Source organism: Panthera leo, chromosome A1, assembly GCF_018350215.1.
Source record: "Panthera leo isolate Ple1 chromosome A1, P.leo_Ple1_pat1.1, whole genome shotgun sequence".
Taxonomy (NCBI): Eukaryota; Metazoa; Chordata; class Mammalia; order Carnivora; family Felidae; genus Panthera; species Panthera leo.
Genome location: NC_056679.1, coordinates 111,791,724 through 111,819,027, shown reverse-complemented (window position 1 = coordinate 111,819,027; position 27,304 = coordinate 111,791,724). Strand labels below are relative to the sequence as shown.

At 48.6% G+C, this 27,304-nt stretch overlaps 1 long non-coding RNA gene across 1 annotated transcript in view; it reads right to left on the bottom strand.

Moving 5' to 3' along the window:
- LOC122217930 overlaps positions 1–26,296 on the bottom strand; it is a 72,546-nt gene extending 46,250 nt beyond the window's left edge. The window contains exon 1 of the long non-coding RNA XR_006201774.1: positions 26,135–26,296. This is a non-coding gene — a long non-coding RNA (uncharacterized LOC122217930). The remainder of the gene's footprint in view (positions 1–26,134) is intronic.
- Positions 26,297–27,304: the final 1,008 nt, after the last annotated feature.

Genomic DNA, 27,304 nt, shown 5'->3' with positions numbered 1-27,304 from the left:
AGTGTAGACGTTTTTTAATGTGTTCTCTTGATTGTGAAATTGCAATTCGTTAATGAAAGAGAATTGGTTGCATCTGTCTGTTTACAAGTTTTTAATATCCACCAGTCATTTGACCAATGTAGAGAGCAAATAAATATTTCCCCCCCATGTCATTTTTTTAATTTCCCAGAAACAAGCGTTCCTTTATTATCTGTGACCTACTCAAATGAGAATTACTGTTAAATAGTTGCAGGTTTTTATACGTGCTCGAGCGTTTGGAGCCCAGAGCGCCATATTTCTCCAGAGCATTTTTGTTGAGCTTAAATGCAGTCTTACCTCCCTATCTTATATTACTTGGGGTTGGGTAACACATATCGCTTTGGAAAAGAGAAGCAGGCTACCGTAAAAGAGAAAATAAAGAATTAGTAAAGATGGCTTCGGTCACAGCAAGCAGAAAGTGACTCTTATCCTCGTGCTAGGAGCTCCGCATTTATTTTGGAAAATGCAAACAAATAGAGGGGCAGACCTGTGAGGATTAACAAAACCCTCCAATCATACAACCAGCTCTCTGTTGCCCCACGTCCATGCTGGGCTTCAAGGGAAAAGCTCACACAACACTGGGCTTGCATTTATTGAAGAAATTAAGGTGATCTGAATCAACGCTGACAATCTAGTTCTACAAATCATTTATTATTCACTCATCCACCAGAGGGAAAGCGTCTACGGGAACCTTCGGTATGTGAGCCCTTGTGTTTCTGAGAGCACAAGCACAAAAGAGAAGCCTTCATTGCTGCTGTTTAGAAACGATGACAATTAGAGCTAATACCTGACCACGGCTGATTTCCCTGTCGTTCGTCCACCACACTAACATCGGAAGCATGTGATCGGCCCTCCAGATGCCCGTTATTAATTGCACGCTCTTTGATGTCTGAACGTCGGTGCAACCTACAAAGGCATTAACGTAAGAAAACGATGCCTCCTGAAATATCCCCAAGTTACTGACTGGTGCGCTGCGGGTTCCCCATTCATCTGCTCACCTTCAGCGGCGCTGTGAAAATACCCGCAAAGTCCAGACATGCTGCCAGGAGTTTCGGCAAAAGATGGATTTCAAAACTTGTCTAAAATTTCCACTTCGAGGGGAGAAAAAAATGGCACATTTCTCATTCAAGAAGTATCTATGTAATCAAAAGCAACACATTTCGAAAATGCTTACGGTTTGGAAATGTGCACCAACAGAACTATAAAGAAAGGAAGAGAGAGAGCAGGAGGCAAGAAAACAAAGATAAAGCACTTCCAGGGGACAAGTGAATCAAGGCCACCTCGTCACCAATACCTACACTTCCCTGATGTTTATTTTCTCCTAAGAGACAACTTTATTTTTTAAAGGCTTATCATGAGGGAAATTGCTGACGAGAGGTACATTTCTTTTCTCAGGCAGAACTCAAATAAGGAGAGATATTGTTATAATGTGGTTTCTTGTGTGCTATTTCAAAACAAACAGACTTTTGTTTTTACAAACCATTTATTTGGGGGGATTTATTTGAAGAAAAATTTTCCTTCGCAAAGAAAAATTTATAAAAAGCTACATGTGCAGATTACTTGACCCGCTGCCTATCATAACATCTTTACGCATCTCAAGGATTTAGCACAGTGAAAGGGAAAGAGCAAAGAGGGTTTGAAGGGCAGCCCGGCGCGGCTTGCATGGATGGCTGCCTTCCTATGCAGAGCTCAGGAATACATCCATCCCAGAAATATTTGTTTATCGTGAAAAACCTTTGAGCCACCAAATATTGAATTCTTTCACATTTTTGGGCAAGGTCTTTTTGCCATCTGGAATTAGGTATTCTACTGAAGCCTGTATTTTCAAATATTAGATTTTCTATCATTCGCTGACACCCTCGCCAGCATAGAGCTGAACAATCTCACCTTTCCAAAAACAGAGGTGGAGTGAGACAACTAAAAATGTGAACTTTTAAAGAAAAAGTGATCTCTTCCAAAGAGTGAAGCTGAAAAAAATTATCACACTGTTGTCTCTTTCTTCGAGTGAAACTAAATACCTTCGGACAGATCTCTAAAAGAAACCGATCACGTACTCGCCGTCCAAAATGATGCACAATTAAGAGTATAGTAAATATTTAAAACAATCACCCTGCTCCAAAGAAGAACTGGTAAATCAAACATTTGCAGCCAAGAACCTTGGAATCTCGACTCTCCCACTCATATTTTGCAGGGGTACAAAATAAATGTGGAGACGGGGGTTTCCAAATGTTTAAAGATCCCCTCTACAAACAGTATCACAGCCTCTATGTGTACAAGCCCTGCAAACATAACGATGTATTAGTTAAATGTAAACCCTCTCTGAGTTCCCAGTAAATCTAAATATGTACGAAATTAAAATTGAAACAAGGAACAAGTCTAGTGTTAGTCCTTTCAAAATACTAATTTAATAACTCTCCAAGAAATAGAGTGTTTTAGGAAAGGCAACCCAGATGTCAGCATATAAAATCAAGCTATAAAGTGCCCTTCAAATATATTTCAATCATTTTTAAATATTTACATTTAATAAGGACAAGTTTTTATGGCAAGAGAGAGGTAATTACACTTATCATTAATGGAAAAATGTAGTTTTAATGGCTTGTATATTGATTTGCAAAGGTGAAATAGTAACCTAAAATATGTCATTGTCTTTTTTTTTCTTCTGTTCAGCAATTTGTTGCTTTTTTGCAAAAGCAAAATATGAAATGCTAGATGTGCCGGTCGGTGTTAAGGTTGGCAGGGGGGGAAGCCATGGCTAGAAACATAGCCCCTCTCACTCATTTTCCCCTGTTTTCTGGATGTCTCCTATTATACTAAACTGAAACCCCAAGTATTTGTGCTTTGGGGGATAATTAGAAGAATCTTATCAGACTTTTATAGCCCTTCCTAATGAGGCTATTTATTTGGCAAACATTAGCCAGCAGAAGGATTAGTAACACCTTGATATGGCCCTTACTGAAGCTGTTACCCTCCTGCCTGCTATACACAAAAGCCTATCTTATCAACCCAACAGCCTGGGTGCCGGCAAGCCATGGCTTCTGAAAATTCGCCAGGGGTCAGCCTTCATTAGTCAGAAGTTCTGAGACCCAGAGCAAAGGCAAATTCAGGTTTGGCCACTTTGAGGCCAGCAGCCCCGAAGCAACTAAGAGTAGGGGTTGCTGAGAAGACAGGGAGGGGCAGGAGCCCAGGAATCATCTGGGTGGGTCCTGGGGAAAATATCACTGACATGCAGCAGGCAGTTGCCCCTGGGAAGGGCCCAGGCCTCCAAATCCCAGGGGCCTTCCTCTTTACAAGGAAATAGATATACTTCAGGGATCTCAGAGAACAAAACGAAATAGGCTTCCCCTGCTTTGTCCATGCCAGCCGGGAAAGCAAGGCAAAGAGGACTGGTTGGTGACCTGGCCTAAAATAAACCGCACTCCTATCCAATGCCCTCTTTATTTGGATGCTTTGACATAATCACAGAGAAAGAACATTCATTACAACTGATTTTAAAAGTGATTTAAGGTGAATTCATAAATAAAATATTCTCACCTCTGGCAGGGAGGGCAAAGGGCTTTGCATGTCTGGACTGGGAAGTCCTGATACATTCTGGAACTCTAAGAAGGGCAGACTAGAGAAATAAACAAACCGCTCGGGCCAGCTCTTCAAAATCTGCCAACGTGGAATCCCCAGTCCAAGGCTTCTGACTTCACTTTGGGCAACCTGGCTAGAAGGGACAGCCTTGAGGTGGGATGACAGGGTTAGGTTTGCAAATGACCTAAGGTGGATAAATATTTGTAAGACACTTTGAGAGTTAACAAGCTACACAAGCACCCAGCTACAGAAAAGGCCTCCATTCTGTCACTTAGGAAAATTTTCAGGGGAGGTAACGTTTGAAGCCCAAACCTAAATGTTGCCTGAGTGAGCAGACCCCTATGGGCCCACGGCCAGGCTCCAAGGGACAGACGAGCTCATCAAGAACGCTCTACCGTAAATTTGCCCCGACATAGGACTTTCTAGTTTGTGCCGTAACCAAATAGTCACTTGTTCGTTGTCCATAAACCCACCTGTGGGTTCTCTCTCAGGATGCCAGGTGATCACTCCTTTTGGGCAAGGACCCACTGGACCCTCACCATAGTTTGAGGGCAAGAAGACCTGTCTGGGTGGCTATCACCCCTCCTCCTGGAGCCAGCCTGACAATACCTAATCCTTGGAAGGCCGGCAGGACTGAGGCTGTAGGCTTGGCCTCACTCTCTTTGTCTAAGACGGGAACCCTAACCACAAAAACAACTCTTGCGATTGGCACCGCTTCCATCGCTATAGCAACCGGTGCTTCTAAAAAGGCGAATGCATTGGTTTGGGACTCAGAGCCAAATTAAAATTTCTGCAGCTCAGTTTGCTCCTAACTCATCCCTTCCTCCTCCTCTGGGACCTTCAAGAGCTCGGGTCCATGGCAGCTGGATGACTACAGAGCAACACCAGCCCACAGTTGAGGGATTTCTCAGAGGATGGGCTGGGCCCCACATGCCCCAGATGCTGAGACAGGTGAGCCCCCAAAGGCGTCCCCTGGGTTCCTATAGCAACAGAGTATTTGTTGGATGGAGGTCTCCACAGGGTAAGGAGAAGCAGTAAGATAGTTTTCCATTCCTGCTAGGGAAACGGCTGGGTCAGTGAGCATGTAGGCTCACATGGCCACAGAAATTCACCCTGGGCTCTGCTCCCAAGGGGAAGTGGGCTTGAGATGCCCAGTCACGGACACTAGCAGACTGGCGAAGGGAAAGGCATTCAGGGCCCTTCTGCCCCAAAAGGCCACACCGACCACTGAATGACACACATCATTCAGATGATACTGAGGTACAGATGTATTCTGAAACCCTGGGTTCTGCCGACCACACAACCTGACACCCACACCGCCTCAAATGCTTACTTAGCTTGATGGCGTGGGCATGGCAGTCCCTCAGGTCTCCTCCAAAAAGCAATAAGAAAATATGAGAAACGCTCAGGCCCGGCCTCTGGACCAAAGATGGGGGCGTTGGCCAAGACATGAAGAACGACTTGGTCTAAACCTTGGCCTCTTGGACACGTCTTTGGCCGCGTCAGTCTCTCAGGCTGGGTCAGATATTTGTTCCTGACTGTCTGAGTCAGTAACAATTTGCAGTGAGGACCTATTCCACAAACTAAGAGAGACTGGAGATGGGCTATTAGCTGCAGCTCTTTTCATGTGGAATTACTTCTTCTGGCACTAATACGCCATCATTTGAAAGCCTTAACCCAAACGGACGGGCAGCCGCCCCAACCCCGGGCTGCCTGGACCGAGGCAGCGGTCTCCATGTGCTAGCTATTACCAGGTTGTTTGGTCCCGTCCCCAGTCGGCATTTGTTGCTGCGCACTGAGAAACTGCTGTCAGGAAATGTTCTTTTCTAAATTACATAATTAGGGTATTGGGGAGCGCAGCGAAGGCAGATTAGGGGCATCACTTGTTCTTACCGAAAGCTATGATTCAAAGCACATAAGTAAACACTTAAACTACGTGAATGGTTTAATATTGATTAAACAATGACCTCCGAGACTAAACTCTGAACATGGTAGGTAGAAGGAGCTGGAAGGAGAAAAAACAAAGAGTCGGCTAAATAGTTGCATTGATTTAGAGCGAAGTGTGGACTTTGACCTGACAGATCAAAATCAGGATTCGGAATGATTACCTCAAATGAAGTCCTAGGGTCCCACCCCTGCAAGCCGATGGTGGGGCTGGGGGCGAAATGGTCAGGGTTCGGGGGCGGGAGGGGGGTGACAGGGGGCGAGTTCTTCCCTCAGAAAGACAAGCTTCTCACCCACACCCACTTCCAGAAACGGGGACTCAGGCAAACTGCCGGCTCAAATTGCATTTCATTTATTGTTTCTAACTACGGGCCACGGACTTCAACTTGATTAGAAAATTGTGCTGACGCTTCCTGTGAAGTGTATCTTGAGCCTTCCAAAGAAAGCTTGGGGGGTAGTTTTCTGCACACGCTCGCTTCCTCTGACAGCCGTTCTCACTGCCTGTTGGTGCCCTTGGCTCTGCTCGCACTCAGATGCCTGGGCAGGTGGAGGGGCCGCCCCCGACAAACAAAAGCCTGTGCAGGAGGCTCCTGGGAGGACGCAGGGCTGATGGGGAGGGTTCTCAGAGTCCCCAGGGGTAGGGGAAGGCAGCCCCCTGCAGGGCGTGGCTCTGACAACAGCTAACACCTCCCCACTCGCTTGTTTCTGGGAACCTTCCACCCAGCTGGTCACAGCGTCTTTGCCACCTCAAGGCCCAAAGCCACCCCCCGGCTTCATGGGCATGCAGACCTCAGCGGCCCCTGTCATCTCCCTTCCTCCTGGCCCATGTTTTGTGTCTGCTCTTCCTTCCCTTCATCTGCATTCAGGGCAGACGAGTGTCAGTAGAAACAAGGGTACCAGGAGACAAGAAGACCAACGATGAAAGCTACTGAGAGTTTTTAAGAGGTTACACCATATTAAGCATCTTAAATTCAATGTTCATCACAATGAGTCATCACGACAACCCTTTGTGGCAGGTATTATTATCTATCCCCATTTCTCAGATGGTAAAAGTGAGGCTAAGGGTAATTGGCCCCACAACACAGCATTTTCCTACGTTTAGTTAATTTGAGAGAGAGAGCAAGGGAGGGGCAGAGAGAGAGGGAGAGAGCGAATCTGCACTGTCAGCGCACAGCCTGATGCAGGGCTTGAACCCACGAACCCTGAGATCACGACCTAAGCAGAAATCAAGAGTCAGACGCTTAACTGACTGAGCCACTCAAGCACCCCCAGATCACAGCATCTTTATACGTTTTATTTATTTAACAAATCCTTACATAGCTCTAATTTTGTGCTCGAGGCTGTTCTCAATGTTTTATAAATATTAACTGATTAAATCCTCAATGCAACCTCGAGTAACAGGTATTATTATCCTCAATTGAAAGTGAACAGGGTCCCTGGCTGGCTCAGTCAGCTGGGTGTCCAACTCTTAGTTTCAGCTCGGTTCATGATCTCACGGTTCATGAGTTCGAGCGCTGCACCCAACTCTGCACTGACAGTGTGGAGCCTGCATGGGATTCTCTCCTTCTCTCTCTGCCTCTCCCCTGCTCATACTCTCTCTCTCAAAAATAGACATGTTTTTACAAGAAGAAAATGAACAAATTGAGACAGAGAGGTTAAGTTACTTGTGCCAGGTCACGTAGCAAGTGACTAAGACAAGATGCCAAGGTTGACAGTCTGACCCCAAAGCCCAAGTTCCTAACCAGTCCACAGGACTGCAGGCAATCCTTCGCAAAAAGCCCTTCAGAGAACAAATCCATCCACCATATGCAGAGTGGCTCTGTAAGAAGAAACAGCAGTGGCACTGTACTGATGTGGAGAGAGCACTGGACTGGGAGTCTAGAAGCCTGGGCTCCAGCTCCAGCTCCAGCCCTGCTCTGTGGTGATCAGTGAAGCACCTCTCTTCTTTGAGCCTAGGTGCCACTTAAACCTAAGGTGACTGGAGCCCAGGGACCCTTCATGGTCTCAAACTCAGCCTCTAGAAGATTAATGGAACGTATGTAAGTCTGCCAGGAGGCCCAAGAGATAGGGGAGTTGTAGGTGACGACCTGCCCTGCTCCTTTCCAGCCCTCCCTCACCTTCCCCCTTGAGCCAATCTTGAAGGGATTCTCTACAGTGGAAGTCATAGCCCCTGCCTTCCCCCCCTTCCACCTGCACAGATGCGCAGGCTCCCAACAGAACATACAACCACTTCCAAGGATGCCTCCATGTCTGCCAATGCTCTATGAAACCAGTGAGTGGGGGTACAGAAGGGGGCTACAGGGTGAAAATCCTGCCAAGACAAGTTTCTTTCCATTTCTATGTTCAAAATATGTCCGAAGAGTAAAAAGAAGCATATCCCTCCTATCCACTGCTGTAAACAGCTCAAGTGTGATACGTGGAGAACCCATCAGGACGCCTCAGACAAAGCCCTCCGGCTCAGCCTCAGCCCTGCCCAGGGCCTCTCTCTGCTCAGGGCTGGGCCAGCATCTGGCCCAGCTGTCGTTCGAAGACCTCCCTGCTCTCCATGTGGCTCAGGGCTCGGCTGCCATCTCCCAACCTTGGCTCCATCCCCCACAGCTGCGCTGGCTCGGACGTTTGGGTTATCCACCACACACGGCTTATCTTCAGTATTCACGTTCCGTATATGCAGACTGCCTCCTTGTTCAACTGTGTTACCCCAAGGATCAATACCTGTAGCATTTTCAAGATCCCATGTGGACATGCATAGAGCAGCAAAAATTTTGAGTCCCCAGCTATGCACGTTCCCAGCACAGGTTAAACGAGGCGACCCCCTGCCTCCTGTTTGAGCTCTCATCTAGCAATCAAGTACCCTTTTCACCGTCTATACAGGGCCATGCTGGCCACATACTCGTGCTTTTTGTTGGTGATTTGGCTGTTGGAAATAACCTCTATGTGGGGCGCCTGGGTGGTGCAGTCGGTTAAGCGTCCGACTTCAGCCAGGTCACGATCTCGCGGTCCGTGAGTTCGAGCCCCGCGTCAGGCTCTGGGCTGATGGCTCGGAGCCTGGAGCCTGTTTCCGATTCTGTGTCTCTCTCTCTCTCTGCCCCTCCCCTGTTCATGCTCTGTCTCTCTCTGTCCCAAAAATAAATAAAAAACGTTGGAAATAACCTCTATGTAGTGCTCAAGGACTATCTGGTTTTCCTAAGTGGCAGGAAGGCTGTGGTGTGCCTCTTGGAGACAATACCTATGCTGGATAAGCTTTGATCAGACATCCGTTAAAGTGCTACTGACCATGAGTTACAGTTGATCAAACAAAGGTATGTATCAGTCAAATACAGGTTAATCAACCAAATATATATTTACACACACACGCGCGTATTAAAGAGAGTGTCTTTAAACAAAAACCCATTAGGTTATGTATCGATCAGTTGATGAATATGCTGGGACCAGAGGCTCACAGGAGTTGAACTCTGTATCTCCCCTAGGAACAGCAGACCAGCACTTGTTATTTCAGGGTCGTGGTGACTTTCTGGAACGTAACCACCGTGAATCATGAGCAGCAACTGGGGTTTTATTCCTACTGAAGGTGGCTTAAGCCTATCAAGGAATGCAAACTGAAAGGAGGCATAGACAGGGCCAGCAGCTGGTGTCAGCTCCTATCCCTGCAGACTGTCTTCTCAGACTAGAACCCTTTTTTCATCATAGCGTTTAAAATAGTAATAATAGTAATAGGATGAGCTGGGCACATACTAATGACTCCACATGGATCACATGGCACCCCATCTCATCTCGTTGTGCCCCGGGGAAACTGGGTGCTTAAGGGCCTCACGCCCAAGGGCACTTGTGCTTTCATAGAAGGTAGTCTTTACCGTCGCTGCTTTGGGTTCCTCAAGGAGAAGGCTGGACAACCTGAGGAAGGCCATCACTGCAAAGATTTTTACACCATTTTCCAACTCTGGGGTGCACAGCAGGGGAGGCAAGACCTGGGACTCTGTCCAGCCTTGAGACAGTGGCCTGAGAGGGCAGCCAGCCTGTGCCCCCTCCCAAACCTATACCCCCAAACCCACCAGCATTGAGCCTCAGTCAGGGCCTTCCTACAGGAGGCACCACACCGACTCCCCTTGCCCAGTGTGACAGCCACCAGGCAAACCACCCTCTCCTTCCCAGCCTGGCATGCTGGAAGAGCCCAGACACCAGCCTCAGCCCTTGCTGAGATGTGAAAGCCTGAGTATGGTGCCACTTGGCACACGGTGGCCCTAGGCCACTACTGGCTTCCCCATGTGGCCCTGAGCAAACAGCTCCCTACTCTAACCTCCAGTTTCTCCCGTCTGTACCTCAAAGTGGGAAGAGTCACTCTCCTGCGTCCAATGCTTCACATCTACGATCTCACCATTTTAGCAGAGACAACACCAGCAGAGCCAGGGAAGATCACAAAGACAGTGGCTGTTACTGCTGCTGATGAAATTAAATGAATCAAGTAATATTCCATGGGGGATGCCTGGGTGGCTCAGTCGGTTGAGCATCTGACTTTAGCTCAGATCATGATCTCGCAGTTCGTGGGTTAGAGCCCGGTGTCGGGTTCTGTGCGGACAGCTCAGGGCCTGGAGCCTGCTTCAGGTTCTGTATCTCCCTCTCTCTCTCTGCCTCTCTATCAAAAATAAACATTAAAAAAAAAAGTAGTATTCCCTGGATGCTAAAGAGAAACAAAGTAGCAGCCTTAATCCTTTTTTTTTTTTTTTTTTTTTTTTTTTTTACATCTTTCCACTAAGGCAGGATAGGTTGAGCTCCTCAAAAGAGCAATCCAAATTCTCAGAATATTCCTGCCACTGAGCTCTCCGTGGAAGGAGGCATAAAGGCATTCACTGACCCATCATGATGCTCATTACCTCCAGGATACGGACAGTGCTATTCACATGCAGAGAAAGTGGGAAAAACTCAGAACGGCCACCTAAAAGGTGACAGGAGGGAGCAAGGGACCCCCATCCAGCTGGGCCTCAGAGAAGAGGTAACTAAATAGGGTTGAACAGCGGGAGGAGGGCCAGGACAATTCCATCCTCCTGCTGCGAGGTAGGAGCTGTGGCCCTGGCGTCCCAACAGCCCCACCTGCCTCTTGGCTGCCCCTGCCGGAAACTGCACAGGCTGGGCCCGGACAGCAGGAGCCCAGGTAAGCCGCCCCAGGTGCAGCAGTGACCTTGGCTGCAGGAAGTCCTGTCACCCGCCTGCAGCTAATTGCAGCCGCAGCAGAGGAGCCAACCTAATTACACAAAAGTATGTGGCGCCCACATTCCTGGCCACCACACATTCTCACACATCTCACAGGAGACGCGGCCCCTCACTCGCGCTCTGGCCCCAGCCCCTTGCCGCTGGTTCCACTGAGCCCCCGAAGAGGGTCCTCCCTCCTGCAGCTCTCTAGAAGCTCTTTGGAGCTGCCCCAGCAGCAATTCCCTGCTTTCCCTTGCCTGCCGCTGAGGCACTTAACCCTCATCTTTACCTAATGTAAATATTTAATCCTGTTCATTGAGAAGCTGCCCATCACCTGCCCTCATCCTGTTCTGTCCTCATCCAAATGGTCTCCCCGTCGGACCCTGGAACAAGGGTAAGACTGTGAGGGGCTCGCCACCCACCAGAGCCCCCCACCTAGCCTGGCACACCGCTGGCATTTCACTGCCAGCCCTGGGAGTGATGAGCACCCTCGAGTTCTACAACCTGGGGGCAGTGTGTGTGACCTAAGTTTCACTACACTCAGCTGACCAACAGCCCGACCACCACCTCCCTCAAAGTGCCTTAGAGACCAAAATCAAACCTGGTGCCTGGCACATGACAGGTAGTCCGTGAACATTTACTGGATTGAGTTGTGAGCCTTACGTCTACAAAGCATTAATGATGGGCCAGGACCTTGCACGTCTCTGATGGTGCATCCGTCCACATGTACGTATCCCTCTCTGCCCACGCCCACTCTAAGAGAGTTTGAGGTCCCTCAGCCTATTTCTGCCCAGGAGCTGGAGACACTGAGTTGGAGGATGGCCCATCTAATCATTAAAGGCTGGGGTGCAGAGGGCACACAAAGCAAAGGAAAAGCTGGGTGTGGGAGGGAACTACACAGGATAGAGGCTCACAACCTGCAACTTTCCTGCAGAGGACAAGCCAGGGATGGGACAGCTTTCTCATTACTTCTGGCTGCAGGACGGTGTGGAGACAGTGTGTGGGGCCCTGGGGCAATGAGGGTTACACACCCATTATCTCTTTCAGGGCTCACAACACCCCGAGGCGCATTTTTGTCTCCATTAAAGTGATGAGGAAATGGAGGTTCAGAAAGGTTAAATAATTTGCCTGAGGTCACACAGCAAGTAAGAGGGTAAGTCTGAGCAGCTGAGACTGTGTTCCTGACCCTTTCACACTGTTGCTTGCTCTTCATTCATTATTGCTTTACCCTCAAACAATGGGGGTAGGGAGATGTCCACTTAGCAACTCCCGCCAGGTCTCCAGGAAATGCTACCTCATGAACCCACGTCACTTCCCTCATGGACATCTGAGCCCCCAAAGTGCAAGGGGGCCAGGCCCTGTGAGGACCCATGGAGGAGGGACAGATGGGCTGGAGGAACCCCTTGGCTACTAGTTCTGAGCTCATAGAACCAGTTCAAACACAGGACAACAGCGGGATGGTGACAACCACCAGCCCTGAGCGAGGATGGCCATGCGCTGCCTAAGATGGCTAGGAAAGCTGGGGAGGCTTCTGGGAGGAAGCGAGCTTTGTCCACCTGGAAGGATGAGGAGGACTTCAATAAACAGGACAGAGATCTGGTAGAGGAAGCCAGACAGGCAAAGGTGTAGAGGTGAGAAAGCAGCATGGAGGGAGCAAGCAGCAACAATGAGACCCCAGAGGCTCCTGGGAGTGAGAAGAGCAGAGCTGGGCAGGGACATGCCTCCTCTCCAAGCTAACATCTCACTCCCTGCACAGCAGGGGTGCTGCTGGCTCCATGTCACCTAGGTCCTCCTGGAAGGGTGAGATGCACAGCATGAGCACCTTCTGAATCCAAGGACATGCTCCTCCAGCCTTCCAAGGGACTCCTCTCAAAGAAGATCAAAATTGCGTGCTTCAGGGGCACCTCGGTGGCTCAGCTGGTTAAACGCCTGACTCTTGGGGGTCACCTGGGTGGCTCAGTCAGTTGAGCGTCCGATTTCAGCTCAGGTCATGATCCCATAGCTCATGGGTTCAAGCCCCGCATCAGGCTCTGTGCTGACAGCTCAGAGCCTGGGGCCTGCTTCCGATTCGGTGTCTCCCTCTCTCTCTGTCCCTCCCCCATTCGTGCTTTCTATTTCAGCTTAGGTCATGAACTCACAGTTGTAAGAGTTCAAGCCCCGTGCTGGGCTCTGTGCTGACAGTGTGGAGCCCGCTTGGGATTCTCTTTCTCTGCCCGTCCCCTGAGCACTTGCACCCTCTTTCTCAAAATAAACATAAATGAATGAAAGAATGAATCAATGAATGCTTTTATACTTCAGAGTAGAGAGAGGGCATGAGGTTGCCCTCACCCACCACCCAGCACTCCTGCCTGTGGAGGGTAGCTCTGTGCCACCACAGGTGGGGCGAACGCCCCTTCCTCAGTGCTGCCCTGCCTGTTTCCCAGGGCCAGATTCCAACCTGGGGTGCCTCTCCACCCTCAAGCATCCACCAAAGGCCCGAGCACTACCAGAGAAGCCTATCAGGACTGCAGGAAGCCACCCATCTCTTACATACACTGTCTCTTCCCTTACCCGTCTAATAGCTACTCCCTCTTCAGGCCTCAACCCGGACGTGCCTTCCTTCCAGGGCTCTCCCACACCACTCCTCCCTCCCCCCCACCCCCGCCCATGCTCCCACAGCCCTCCGTGCCACCGTGGTCAGCAGTTTGCCACTCCCTGCTTCTGGCGGGCCGTCCTCATAGGACTGTGACCCCAAGGGCAGAGGCTGGTTTAGCCTCTTCACCCAGGCTGTGTCCCCAACTCTTGCCTGGGCTATCGTCTGTGCTTGATCAATACCAGCTGAAGCAACAATCCCACAGCCCCGCGTCCTGACCTCTGGACCAAAGGGGCCCCATCCCATCTCCCAATTAGACCACTGGCCCCAGGCATGAGGCCCAGCACCCCCCCGCTCCTCCCGTGCCTGCCTGGGCCTCAACAATGCTTCACACAGACGGGAGGCTCACCAAAGACTCCGAGTCCCTCCACTGTGTGCACACGCCACCCTGGACAGGCCCTGCCCACTTCATCTGACCGGTCTCCCAGGGCAAGACCCTGGCCCTGAGGAGGAAGCACTGTCAGGGTCAAAGATCCAGGGCTGCTCCTGCCCTGACTTTGCAGGGTGAGCCCCTGGCTGCATGGCCAGAGCAGTTACCCGGCTCTCATCCCAAGCAGCCCAAAAGCCTCTCCTCTGCCTCCCAGGTCACTGAGACAGGCAGCTGGCTCCCTCCTTACCCTGACATGATTCTGGCTCTCCTAGGTCATAGTTCTAAAGCCCCCCCCCCAAGCTGACACACACATGGTCCCTTTGCCTTCTTAGACCTCAATTATTTTCTCTAAAGAGCATTTAACACCCCGAAGGGGGTTTCGACCCAGGAGAGCATACCCCACCATCGCCCCCTCCACTGTGGGCAAGTTCCCCTAAAAAACATGTAGCCAGGCACAAGGAATGTATGCAGAAGGGGTAAAGGACAGTGCTGCTTCTACTTGGGAAAGAAAATCCTACATGGAATCAGAGGGAAAGGGGGAGACTCCCCTCCCCGCATCATTGTCACTCCCCCTCACCAAGCATCCTATCCCCCTACAGCCAGCCCTGAATAAATCTGTTTGGTCACTTACAACCCCAGCCGATTCCAAGGTTATGCTCTATGCTCGGTCCCACCTTCATGTTTCAGTCGTGCTCCCTCTCGCTCACCTCCAGTGCCCTCCCCACCCCATACCTGTAGACAGTACCTCTTTCAAGACCCATTTCCAATGCTACTTCCAGGATGACCACATTCTCTGACCTGCCGACCCTAACCTTTCCTTCCTCATTTCCAATCAGAACTGGGTATAACTGTCCTAGCCCACCTGGTTAGGGCCATACTTCATCATCCCACAAGCTCTAAGCTCCTCTGAATTAGGGGGTATACAAGGGTTAATCACCAGTACACAACTACCCTTAACAGAATCTGGAATAAAAAAAAAAATTCTAAACAAATGAATGAGGGAGATGTGTGATCAACATTCAGATATTCATAAGATATATTATCCTTATATGTATCCTGAATATGTAAAGAGCTCACATAAATCACTAACAGGAAAAACATTCCTTGAGAAATGAGAAAATTATGTAGACAGCTAATTCTGGCAATAGTAAGTGGTGAGGAACCACACAAAAATACTTTTTAAGTAATAAAAAAAGGCAAATTAAAACAATAAGACATCCCTTTTTTCTCGAGAAAAACAGAGGAGATATTTAAACTTTAAACATTTGATACCAAATGTTGGGGAGAGTAAAGGGAAGCCAACACTCTCCAACACTCCTGGTGGGAATGTAAATTAGCCTAACCTTTCTGGAAGGCAACTTAGCAAAAGGCATCAGAAACCCAAAAAACATAGGTACCTTTTTCACAAGTTTAACTCCTAAGCACTTATCTTAAGGAAACAATTGTAGGAGTGATGCTCACACAAAGATGTTTATCACAGTGTGGTTGATGAGGGCAGACACCCAGAAATAACCACATAATCAAATAGAAGAGTGGTTTTGAGAACCAGAGTACATTTATACCATGGGCCACCAGCACTCCTGACAAATGATGGTGCAGAATGTGAAAGGCTCCCATGGTATATGGAGATACACATAACAATATATACTATGATACGTTGCTAAGTGAGACTAAGTTATAAAAATGGTTCATACGGTTTTATAAGAAAAAGAAGTATGTATACATAGAAACAAAAAGACTAGAAGACTTCAAAATGTTAACAATGGTTACCTCTATTCTGTTTGTTCCAGTTCTTCTAAAGTTTGACGTCTATAGTACTTACACAAAATATCAACTGTTCACTGATAAAGCCTCTAACCAGGAGTCAAGACAGGAAAAGTCCTCCAATGATACTCCCAGGTCTACCTTCATCCTACCACACCCCCCCACCACATACACACACACACACACACACACACACACACACACACACACACACACCAGTTGGTATCAGTCATAACCTAGGTCTATGCATGCACTTATATTCCCCACCCAGCCAGGCTAGGTCACTAGCTGCCAGCCACTAGCCCAAAGCTTGTTTTGAACCTCAACCATTCACCAAGCAGTATAACCATTTGCACCCCCAAACAGATTCCTAATAGCTACCAACTGATGCCTTTTACAGGAAGCCCCCAGCACCCCCTGTAGAAGGTGGTAGGAGACAGGTATCCCCTGGACAGTGCCTGCTGACCTCACGTGTCCATGGAGCTCCAAAGCCACATGATGATAAAGATGATATGGTGGAACCAGCCACGGGTGTAACCCGGCCAGTAACAGCCCTCCTCTATTAATTATTGTTGCATTAATTCACTTAAGAGCTGATGACTTCATCCATCACAAAGAGGCCGAGTAAGCACTTTCCTTGGGTCTTCCTCATTCTTGCAGCATGGGGCAGAGGGGACATCGAGGGCATGTTCACCGAGGCTCCTGGCCAGGCCAAGCCCAGTGATGCAATGCTGACTCCACACCAGGCACACTGGTTGCTCTTCACACCCTAAAACTCTCAGAGCAACTTGGCAAGGAGGTGCAGGAATCCCAGCATTCTCATCTCTGATGTGGGGGCATGAAGCAGTTATGTGACCTTCTCAAGATCACCCAACCAAGAGGCCTCGCTGAAATTGGAACTCTGATCTTCCTGTCTCTTCCATGATACCACTTCCCCGATTACAGGACTCCGCTCCCCAACCACATGACTTCCACCACCAGAGCTCAAGAAGCCCGTAGCACTGGAATCAAAGCTGACTGAAGTACATAAGCCCATGGCCAATTCCTTTTTTCCAGCCCTGCCTTTGCTCACAAACGGAAGAGCCTGGGGCCACCCCACTGCCATCCTGTGCTAAAGATAGTATCATGGATCTGGGGGAAAAAAATATCAAGAAAGTGCTCACCTGGTCCAAAAGCGGCCAGCCACCTGGTCTCATCATAGCATAGTGGCCCTGTCCGAAGTGTCAGGGGGCACCTTGAGGGCTGCTGGCAGGGCCCTGGCCCTGCTATTAGAGTGGACCTGGGTGGGTGGTGCTAGTGAGGGAGAGGAGAGCAAAGGGGGCCCACTGTGCAGGACGCTGTTGCTGAAACCACGAAGCAAAATATTTTCATTCATGAGTTCATCCAGCCTAAACATGCATCTAATCCCCAGGAACTGACAGTTCAAAACGGCTCCCAGGCGGGAAAGAGACAGAGCGCTTAGTTCAAAGGCAGAAGGGGCCAGGCTTTACCGCTTATCACCCAGTGACCATCAGCAGACTCAAGGAGCTGCCTGGGCTTACCATCCACGCCAGCCAGAGAGGCCAGTGTCTTAAAGGGCCAAGAGCCCAGCACCATCAGCTCTCAGACTGCTCACCCTCCTCCTTACCTGGGCCCTGGGACAGAAGAAGGGGCCTTTCTGCTTGGTGGCTGGGTACAGCTTCGCTTTTCAATCTGGGCCCTAATTTGATGCAGCGGCCCAGGCAGAGGGAAGAGAGGGCACATATTGGCTCTGCACAAGTGGACCCCTTATGTCTGTCAGGAAGGGCCTTTGAGTACCCAGTGACCAAGGTGGAAAGGAGGGGGAAAAGGAGGGAAACAAGGGATCCCCAAAACACTCTTCAGCACCAACCAGGCACAAGCAATGATCAGCATCACTGGCTTTCCCTGCAAGCCTTAGGCCACTCTGAGCCTCAGGTCCTGGCCCTGGGGCCTTGGCTGGCAGGGCGGGCCAGGTTCTTTACCTGGAAGACAGATTGGCTAGAATGAGATCTCCCATAGACGCTTCCTGCGCAAAGAGTGTTTATACAATCCAGAATTTGCAGTCTCTTCTGGAAGGCTGGGTTGCCTTAGGGACTTTGGGGGTGGGGGGGAGTGATACCCTTTGGCCCCTGCTTGACTGATACTTTTGAAAAAATTAGGTGCTATAACCAGCCAGCCCCTTAAGAAACAACTCTGTATGAAGGTGACATTAGGCGTATTTTTTCCCATAGGGGTCTCTCTCCAGCTCAGCAGGACCAATCTCTGAATACCTGGGATTTTGGCAACCCCCCGCCCTCCCGCCCAGCCCCAGCATACTGGCAGTGCTACCGATTTTCTGGTGAGAAAACTCAAGCATGCAAACCTGACATCAAGTTTGGACCCAGAGAGAACCCACAGTCCTGCTTCCTGCCCTGCGGGCTTGGGACCCCAGGCTGCAGCGTTTTTTCCTGGTCTTCCAATTCCCTTTGTAAAGACAAGGAGCACCCCAAAGAACAAGTGAGTCCCAGTGTCTCCTGTGCCACCAGATGCCAGGTGTTTCATATACTCTGGGCTAACCCCTCACCCCGAAAGGTGAAGTCCCATTTTACAAGTGAGAAAACCGAAGTTTAGACGGGGGACGTAAGGTGCCCCGGAACAGAAAGGCAGTAAATAGGAGTCTGAGGACATGGCCCACTGCTCCAAAAGCCACAGGAGCCTAGAGCCAAGAACCAGGCAAGCCCAAGACCTGCTTCCTCTTAGGACCTCCTACCCGGCGCTGTCTGCTCTCCGGCATCCAGAGAAAACCCAGGAAAGAGGTCTCTCACCTCAGGGTCAGCACAGCGAAAGACAAACATGGGTTTGCCTCCTTTCCACCCTGAGCAGTCCCATCTCGCCCACTTGACACACTGCCCTGGTCCCCTCCCTGCTACAACACCATTGCCCTTCGCCCATTCAGAAAGGGATCTTCTTAGAACCCACTCGCTGGGAGGCTGACTTACCTGACAGAAATCACATCCTAATGGAAGCATATCTAGTACTGTAACAGACAATGGTTTCAGCACCATGAAGGTGATCCTGTGGGACTCGCCCCCCAACTACAAACCCTATGAGAACTTTTACTTTATCTGTGTTTAGAGCCAGATTTAGTTAGAGGAAAGAACTGTGCATTTATAACCACAATCCCGGGCTCGAGTACCAGCTCTCACTATGATCTTGGGGAAGCCATGGCGCCCATCTGAGGCTCAGTTTGCTCATCTGTGAAATTGGACAGAACAATCTTGGTGTGACTGTCAGCTGATGATGTTGGTGAAAAGACTGGCACAGAATGAGACAAGGCTGCAGCTGGGATGTAGGTTTCAGTTATGCTCCCAGAATTGGAGACCGTGCTTTTAAACCAGCGTGCTGACACACCCCAAGCACTCCCAGGACTCACCTCCCCTCCAAAACGTGCCCCAGAGAGAAACCCAAGGGCACAATTCCCCACGGATTCTTAGCGTCCTCGTGGTCACTTGCTGACTCGGCTCTGGGATACTGAGCTTCAAGATGAGCACTGAACTCATGGGGGCTGGAGTCGAATAATGTGGGACAGTGGTCATGGGGGCCGGGAGGGAGCTTTAACCCAGCCTGTCCAATTATAGGGTCTCAGCTCTGCTCCATTTTAGCTGTGTGACCCTGAGCAAGTTAGTGCACCACTCAGAGATTCACATGCCTTATATTTTAAGTGGAATAATAGTATCTACCTGACAGGACTCTTGGGAGAACAGGTAACAGATAAAGGTCTTAGCACAGAGTCTGGCACATGTAAGTGTCCAATAAGCGATAGCCCCATCAGATTATCTAACAGCCTCAGACTTTAGCAAGGGTCACAGAAGGGTCTAGATCCACACTATGTGATAGAAATATAACGTGAGTCACATATATTATTAATTTTCTAGAAGCCACTTTTTTAATGTTTATTTTTCAGAGAGAAAGAGTGTGAGCAAGCAGGGAAGGGGCAGAGAGAGAGGGAGACACAGAATCTGAAGCTCTGAGGCTCCAGGCTCTGAGCTGTCAGCACAGAGCATATGTGGGGCTCAAACCCAAGAAACGCCAAGATCACCACCTGAACCGAAGTCAGATGCTTAACCGACTGAGCCACCCAGGTGCACCCAGAAGCCACTTTTTTTTAAGTTTATTTATTTACTTTGAGAGAAAGAAAGAGCAGGCGTGTGTGCACATGCGAGAGAAAATCCCAAGCAGGTTCCTTGCTGTCAGTGCAGAGCCCCACACAGGGCTCAATCTCACAAACCACGAGATCATGACCTGAGCCAAAATCAAGAGTCAGATGCTTAACCCCCTGAGCCACCCAGGCACTTTAAAATAAATAAATAAACAAACAAACAAACAAACAAACAAACAAACATAGTAGGGATGCCTGGATGGCTCAGTCAGTTGAGCATCTGACTCTTGATTTTGGCTCTGGTCATGATGCCAGGCTCGTGGGATTGAGCCCCGTGTCGGGCTCCACACTCACCACGGACGCTGCTTAAAATCCTCTCTCCCCTTCTGCCCCCTCCTCTGCTCATGCTCTCTTCTCTATCTTAAAAACATGAAAAATAAAAAGTAAACATAGTAAACCAATCAGATTAATCTTAATACATTTTCTTTAACCCAATATACCCCAAATATTGCCACTTTAATATGTAACAAATATAAAAAATTACTAATGGGATATTTTACCATTTGTTTAACACTTTGCCTTTGGACTCAAGTGTGTGTTTTACCTTTACAGCTCATGTCAGCTCAGATGCTAGAAGTACGTGACCAGCATTTAGGTCTCCTAAAATGTACAGCTGTATAAGGAAATTCACATTACCAAGTTGTTCCAAACACACCTCTAAGTTTACCCATAACTTTTTGAGTCCTTGGGTCTGCTTTTGATAGTTTTCTCTCTTCTCCCTGACAGGGAGGAGACTTTTTTAAAAATTGAATTTAAATCAATTAAAACTGCTAACTACTGAGAATTCCGCTCCTCACTCCCCCTCATCACATATTAAGTGTTCAAAAGCCACACAAAGCCAGTGGCTACTGTCTTGGACAGCTTTTTAGGTATCCCAGAAAAATGAGACCTTCAGAAGACCGCAGGAGCATGGGCTCCATCAGAGCAGAAATTGGCCACTTTTACAGGGCTGGGGCTATAGTGGCCCCCAGGGCAGGTGATGCCCCTGAGGGCTCCGTGTAGACCATCTACTCTTGCTGAACTTCCTGTTCCCCCAGCTCTGGCCCAGAAAACATCCCGAGCCACCCACTATGCCAATTTCACAGCTGCCCGGGCCAGGAGAGGCCCCTCAACTCTACATGGATGTGCCTTTCTCCATAGCCAAAGACTTTGCTCACAAACATTCTTGGAACATCAAGGCAAAAATGATGATGATGTTTATCAATGTGCTAACTATTCTTTTCTTTGAAGACATGAGCCAACATTTGATTGTTTCTATGTGCACGCTAGAAGTATCTTTCTCTGGATATAAAGAGAGGAGGACAGACCACAAGCTAGGTGGGCCAGCCTGCCAGCAGGGAAGAGAGAATACTATAAAAAAGCAGACCCAAGGACTCACAAAGCCCCTGGGTCCATATGGGGCAGGACAAACAGCATGCCCCCAACTTCCACACATACCCCAAATCACAGCCTAGATCAGCATGACAGTGGCCTGAGTTACTGCGCAAGTTTGTCTGATGCACTCTGGCCTTCTGAATCACAGTAAAACATTATGAAAGATTTCCAGGAAGGATAGTAAAAGGAAGCTGTGAGCTATCCGGGTAGCCCGGAGCTGCCTATTTTCCAGAAAACAAATATGTGACTGTAGGGGACACAATGACATGTGTGTCTACACATGTATCTACTTTAAAACAAGCAACAAAAATAAAAACAAACAACATAAAAGGATACAGCAATCATTTAAATTTGATTGATAAAAAATACTCTTGTCTGTGTCCTGACGTCTGGATACACTGACTTCCCCAGGGGGAATATAAGCTCCATGCAGGCTGGAGTTTATTTCACTGACCATTGTATCCCAGTGCCTGGCACTTAGCCCACCGGATGGATGGATGGATGGATGGATGGATGGATGGATGGATGGATGGGTTTATTCTAAGCCTCCCCCTAAACTCAACAGCCTTTGAACATTCAAGAAGTATTTGCTTTCCCACAAGTCACCTCAAGTTTTGCACTGATCCCATTTTCTATACCAAGAACATCCTAGACGTTCAGCTCAAAAAAACTACATGCTACTGTCACTTACCTACATCAGGCTCCAAACTGTCTCCAGTGTCCCTCTCTCTCCATGCCACAGGAAGAAGGGGTCAACACAGCAAACACTCCCCAGCAGTGGGATACAGGGTGTGTGACTGTCAGCAGCAGGCCCCTGCATCCCCCATCCTGGAGCAGTCAGACTCTAGACTTGGGTGGAGGACAGAATGGCCCCAATTGTCCCCTGGGCCCCCCTGTCACCACAAGCCAGTAAGACCTTCCTGCCACAGAACGCCGTCTTTCATCTCAGAGGAGTCAAGTCAGGGTTTGGCGATTCCACATCATCTGCATGTGGTGGGTCCAGAAAATGGAGCTGCGTGCACGGCAGCCTTTATACCTGTGTTTAATTTCTGCTTAATAAGACACGTAAAATGCTCTACCTAAAGGCCAGCTGATGGCAGGACACACATTTCCGGATTAAGAGTTCTGTTAGAGATGTTTCCGCAAGCCAGTGACCTCTCTGTGATGTCTATAATTATATCCACATAGCATATAAATCTCAATACACTTTTAATAAGCAGTTAATACTCTGATATAAAATATTTACATCTCGACCAAATTCATCCTGCATGGAGTAGTCCTGGTTTACCGAGTTATTAAATCCGCGGCCATCAATCAGTTCCCCCCCCCACCCCCCCAGCTAAACAGAGACCTGAGGACTCAAGCAAGCTTCCTTCCCACGCTCAGCAAAGACTGAAGCCTTTCTAGTCTGGGAGTTTCTTCATCACCCAGGGTCTTGCCCATTGTTCTCCTGTGAGTGGCAGGACCTCCATCGTGGCAAAGCCATCCCTCCCAGAACCCAAGCCAGAAGCCTGAGAAACCCTATGGACCCTCCACCTGCCCTCCAGCTTTGCAGGGATTTTTCCTGAGCACCTATGGTGGGTCCTAGGCCAGCTGCCAGGCTCTAACATGGCCAACCAGCTGCCTTCCAAGAACAGCCCCAGCGTCACCTCCTGTGGGAAACCTTCCTGAGTATGCCCATCCTATCTCGCAGAGCAGCTAGACTGCTGCAGCCAACCATCCTTGATGCCTCCTACTCACCCCACATCCAATCCAGCAGCAATTCCTCTTGATCCTCCCTTCAAAATACATCCACATGTGCCCCCTTCTCCTGACCTCCACTAACTACCATGCTGGCCTGAGCTTCTACCGTCTCCCACGTGGATCACTGTAACACGCCTCCACCCTGATCCCTGCCAGGCTTGGGGCAACAGAGCAGCCAGAATCACCCTTTTCAAATGTAAATCCCATCTTGAGGCTGTGCTCCACATCCTGCAATGGCTCCCCATTCCAAAGGGTCAAAGTTCTTAGGGCAGGTTCCCAGACTCCATACCACGGCTTCTTCTTCATCTTTGGGCCATGGATCCTCCCAGTAGTCGGAGGAAGCCAAAGGACTTTGACTTAGATAAACGTTTTACATGCATCAAGATTCCATAGTATTACAAACAAAAGCACTTACATTGAAATAATTAATGTTTAAAATTTGTGACACAGTGATGCGTGTGCATTAAGTCCTAAGATCCTGTGCCTGTCAATTCAAACTAGTGATGAGAAGAAATATTTCAAGATATCTGATACAATTTTAATAGGTAATAAAAATGTCTATAATTTCTGTTGTTGATAAAGTCCGGATGGTTCTTTTGGGCAGGGGGTGGGCGGCTCTAATCATAATGGAAATGTATGCTGATTTTCAGTTAAAGGTTAATGGAAATACAGAGGAAATTTTCCCCAAGCTCAGAGATGCCCCCGAGGGGTCCAAGGGTAGTAGGGATGAAACCTCAGCTTTTCCTGATCAGCAGCGCCCCCACCCTCTGCCCTGCCTGTTCTTCTCCGTGTCACCATTTTTCTCCAGGCTCACCAGCCTCCCACTGTTCCTCCACCAAGGCAAGTATACTCTGTCCTGAGAGTCTGCCCCTATCCGCACAGTCACATCTTCACCTCCTTCAAGTCTCTGTTCACATCCTACAGCTCAGGAGAGGTGCCCCAATCACTGCCAACATTTCCCACACCTGTAGTCCTGCTCCATTTCTTCCTTCCTTCCTTCCTTCTTCCCTCCTTTTTCTTCCTTTCTTCTTTTTCCTTTGCTTCCTTTTCTTTCCCCCTTTCTTTTCTTCCTTTCTTCTTCTTCTCCCTTCATTCTTTTTCTTCTTTGCTTCCTTTTCTTTCTCCCTTTTTCTTCTTTCTTTCCTTTTCTTTCTCCCTTTCTTCTTTTTCTTCCTTTTCTTTCTTTTTTTCTTTTTCTTTCTCCCTTCCTTCTTCACTCCCTTTTCTTTTCTTTCCTTTTCCTTTTCTTTCTTCTTTCCTTCACTCTTCCTTTTTCTTCCTTTCCTTTTTTTCTTCCTTCCTTCTTCCTTTCTTTTTCTTCCTTGTTTCTTCTTTGCTTCCTTTTTCTTCCTTTTCTTTCTTATTTTTCTTCCTTCCTTTTTCTTTCTCTTCCTTCCTTCCCTCTTTCCTTTCTCCCTTTCTTTCAGTAGCATTTACTACCTTCTGACAGGCTACGTCATTCCCTTATTATAGTTATATATTTTGATCCCCTCCTCTTCTTTCTCTTCTCCCCCTCCACCTCCTTGTCCCTCCCTTCCACTCTTCCCCGCCATCACTCTCTCTTAGAACAGAGGCTCCTGAAGGGCAGAGGCTTCTGTGTCTTTTTAAGGAAACAAAGGAAACATCCCTAGCTTCTAGAACAGGGCCTGGCCAGTAGCGGGACATTAAATACTGGCTGGTGAAACATGAATGACTAACTCAACAGCCTCCTCGGGGGTCTCACTCTGACACCCATCAGTGTCCTCTCATCCATCCTTCCTCACTACCAGATCTGGTCAGCCCACTCATCTTCCAATACTTGTCGGGAGCCTACTTCACCTCTGCATGGAGGCTGACCTCCTCAGCAGCCTCTCCAAGCCCTTCACACACCCACCTCTCCGGTCCTACCTCAACCTTTCATCCTGAACATTCCGATTTCTCTGTACCTAATGCTGTTCTACTGTTTTGCATTTGTGTCTGTCTCTGTGAGAGACCTCCTCTGGTTCAGTTCACCCCAAGGTCCCTAGCATCCAGCTCCAGGCCTCGTGCCGGCTGGTGCCCAGGGACTGCCGGATGAATGCATGAACGAGTGAATCAACTAGCAGATGAAACAGGAACAGAAGCCGGCATGGCTGCTACGCGGGGAGCAGGCGTGCTGCCACCGGGCACACACCCCGGGTGGGGCCTGTCACCCTGGCTCCCAACTGAGCATTTCACAGGGGACCCACAGAAGCTGGTTCTCAGTTTAAAGAGATAATCCAGCTAATAACAGGATTAGTTCAGGCACATCCCCTAAACCATAAGCTTGAAACCTCTACCTGGGCAAATGTTTGGCCAGCCTCCACCAGGATCCCTACACTTACCAACCACAGGCTGTTCCCCATCACACAGAGCCCCTCAGCTCTGCCAAGCCACCATGGGGCCATCATGGGGACTCAGAGACGAGCAGCCCATTTCAGGGGGCCCTGGCATCCCCAACGTCACAAGCCCCCACTACACAGCCCTGCCAACCTCCACCTCTGTGACAGCACCTATTCTTACCGGTGCCAAGAAAGGTGATTATGCAGACACGACAAAAAAGGAGACCCCAAGAGGGCAAATGCCAGTGGCTCTGAACTGACAAGTGATATTTGGTGGCACCTGAGGAAGCAGGCTCCAGGACGGTGCCAAACCCACATGGGGCAAAGGTGCTACAATGACATCTCAGGTGGCAGCATCTAGAGGCTGTGTCCAAGAGGAACCAGCCCAGGCCACAGGGGCTTCTGCTACCTCATAAACACCCCAATCTCTTACTGGCTCCCTTAACATCATGGACTGTAGAAGAGCCCAACTCCGGGGTGGGCGTTGGTGGGGACAGCCTTGGAGGAGCTACAGAAAAGGCTTACAGGAGCGGTGTTAGCCCATGGCCAGATAGCGAGGGAAGTGAAATGTTCAAGGTTGGGCCACGGTCAAGGAGCAGTACCCACAAAAGCAAGTCACAGAAAATATGATGAGATAGGACTGCCCAACTCCAGACCCTTTCTCCATCAGTGACTAGTTCTGTCACAGTCAAACCTTGGACAACTCAACCTGTCAGAGCTGTGCTATCCAATACAGTAGCTGCTACTCACAGGTAACTAAATTTAAATGAACATTAATTAAAATTAAATAACACTAAACATTTAGTTCCTCATACTAGCCACATTTCAGACACTCAAGAACCACACACGGCCAGCAGCTACCATATTGAACAGAACATTTCCTTCATCACAGATGAAACTGATTAATACAATTGATGTTGGGCAGGGGGAGGAGAAGCCCAGCACAGGGCCCAGCACCCCTCACCCTTCCCATAACTTCTAGTCACTCCTGCGACCTGTCACTGCTCATGCCACCTCCTTGAAGTCCTCTTGGGGTAGCAGGTGCTCAGTCCACACAGCATGCCTCCCTCACGGTTGGAAGATGGATCAGTATTCTCTTTATCTCCACTGCCACTTGAAAACTGATGCTGTCACACCATTTTACAGATAGAGAAATGGAAACCCTAAGAGGAGAAGACAGTTACTTATCATCAGGTTATTGGTGGCTTATGAAATTATTCAAAGGGGAAAAAATGGGTGGTGGTGAGGCCTCAAGAAAGACTTTCAGAACCCTGCCAATCTGAAGGCAGATGTACCCAGCAGAGTAACGGCCTCCCATAGAAACTGTGAATGCATATTTTACATTTTACGGCAAAGGAGAATGATGGTAGCAGATGGACTTAAGGTTTCAAATTGGATGACTTTAAAATACAAAGATTAGCCTGGATTATCTGAATGGGTCCAATGAAATTTTAAGGGTCCTTAAATGCGGCAGATAGAGGAGGAAGAGTCCATATGAGAATGATGCCATGTGAGAAAGACACAACCAGCTATTTTTGGTTTTGAAGATAGATGGAAGGGCTCATGAGCCAAGTAATGTGAGCCTCCAGAATCTGGAAAGGCAAGAAAATATACTTCCCCCTAGATCTTCCAGAAAGGAATGAAATCCTGTTGACATCTGGACTTTAGCCCAGTGGAATCCATTCTAGATTTCTAACCTGCTAACTGTAAGATAATAAACTTGAGTTGTCATAGTTTCCTATGGCTGCTGTAATAAATTTAAAAATACTTTGGTACCAGAAGTTGGGGGAGGGGGCTCCTCTAACAAATACCATAAAGACTAGAGGAATTCTGAGGAACATGCTAGAAAGACTAGATTGGCCTGAACGGAACATAGTAGAAATATCGATGTTAACAGTTCAACCAGTAAGGACTCAGAAGGAGTCAGGAACATCGTAGGGAAAACCTCAATTACCTTAGAGAATCCTTAAATTGTTGTGTAAGGACTGTTGGTATAAATATGGATGTTAAAGGTGCTGCCAGGAAGGGCTCAGGAGGAAATGAGGAAATGTCAGTGGAAACTGGAAAAAAGAGGATCCTTGTTATAGAGCAGCAGAAAACTTAGTGGAATTGTACCCTGCAGTTATGTGGAAAGCACAACTTGTAAGAGATGAACCTGGATATTT